We start from the raw sequence: 2073 nt of genomic DNA, 5'->3' as shown, positions 1-2073 counted from the left end.
TTGGAAGGGATTTTAATAATAGTAGCCTTTTTTTAGCAAAAAATGGTAGGAAAAGAGCGAAATACGAATTTGGCAAAAAAGTAGAGATATCAAATCAAATTAAATCTAGAGGATTCGAAACAGCATTACAAAGCACGAAATACAAGACAACAATCGGCAGTTGCAAATAATTCAAACCCTAATAAAATAATAGAAAATCATAGACACCAGGTAAACACTAATCATATTAATCACAGAAATATGCAAGGGCATGAGGAAATAAGAGTTAATGAGAATCGCATCAATACATCCAACCAATTTGAAATTTTATCAAACAATAAGGCCCGTTGAATTAACTCTTTCAAGGAGATTATGGAAGCATATGAAAACAGAAGGCTTGAGATCTTAAATAAGGAAAAAGTCAAAGAATATCCAGCGAAGGTAGAGGAAGGATGGCAAATTGTTCAAAGAAAGAAGAAGATATCAAAACAATGCCAGAACCACCAGTCGATGCAAAAAAAGCAAAATTAGCGAAATAAAAAAAAAAGACCTAAGATTTGAGATCCAAAACAGACAAGATGGAGATGGAATAAAATATAAAAAGAAAAGGAAGGAGGGTAATACAATATCACCATCACTCTATATATCTGAAGCTAATCGTACAGTGATAGGGCCGCGACAAATTTTGAAGGAAAAAATGGATCATGGACCTTTGACAAACAAAAATCGTATATCCCTCCACATAAGAGGAATATGGAATTTCTGAAGCAAACAAACATAGAGGAAAATTAGTTGTCAGATAATAACTTTGCTGATACACTGATTATTAGTGACATGTTCACACAAGAACACTGGAAAGAATGCGAAGAAAGGGGGCTTTACGTAGTATAGAATGGCCCTAGCAAATATATCCCGAATCTAAAAAGGAGAATTGAAAAATACTGTCAGGACCAGGTAAGTATAAGTTTCTTTGCAAAAAGCTCATTATTTATTCTCTATAAATCAATGCGAACTAGCAATTTATCAGCCAAAATGGCAAACTATTTTTATAAAGGATTTTTAGTTAAATTTTTACTATGGGAACCTAATTGGTTTGAAGGTAAACCTAACAAAACTGCCTATTGGTTAAAATGTAAAAATTTCCCTCCGAAAATTAAACATTTTAAAACCCTAAAACGAATTGGAAATTTTTTAGGTAAGTTAATTGGTATAGAATCTGATTATTACAAAGAAAGCACCATCAAATTCTTGATAGAATCAGATTGTAAACCAACAAAACCGATAATTAAAAAATTAATTACAAACGGATCAATTTATAACCTAGAATTTTTAACCTGTGAGGGAGAATGTTCTGGCATAATCATTCCTAGCACTGAAGTTGGATTTAAAGCTACAAACATTAAAGACATGCTCAGCTTCGTCAATCAAAGAAAATGATCTAATAATGAAGCAACAGATGAGAAATTATATAAAAAATCAAAAATAGAAGAACATTGCATAGAGGAGCCAAGGGATTCTCAGGAAAGGATAAGTAATGACGATCTCAAAGAACACGAGGTAATAGATCAAGATATTTTATTAGCTATAAATCAATGCACTAAATGTAGAAATAATGTTGAGGAATTGGAGACTAATTAGAATAAACTCAAGGCACTAAATTATGAAATTGAAATCACTCAAAGCGATATTGAAGACTTGTTAGTCATCTTAGAACAAATGCACAAAGAACATTGCACTACTGGGGAGGATACTTAGAGTTTAAACCCCTTAAATCAAAAAGAGGACAATCAGGAACCATTGGATATTGAGGACATGCAAGAAAAAATAGAAGAATACAGAGAATCTCTAAAAAGTACAGATACCCCTATTCAGAATTCAGCTAAAATCCTAGCAGCGGATGATGAACAATGGAACAATATAACAATTCGCAAAAAGAACAAGAAAAAGAGTTATAAATTCTGGCAAACTCCAATGGATGGCTCAGATATATTTGAAGAATTGGGGAAAAGTCAAACAATGGGCATTGAAATGCAAACAACAATGCAATTACCTGAAATAACTAAGATTTTAAAAGAAGCAAGCCTATCAGAAAGA

Source organism: Cupressus sempervirens, chromosome 2, assembly GCF_028749045.1.
Source record: "Cupressus sempervirens isolate cs-2001-9-10 chromosome 2, ASM2874904v1, whole genome shotgun sequence".
Lineage (NCBI taxonomy): Eukaryota > Viridiplantae > Streptophyta > Pinopsida > Cupressales > Cupressaceae > Cupressus > Cupressus sempervirens.
Note: the sequence above shows the minus strand (reverse complement) of the source record.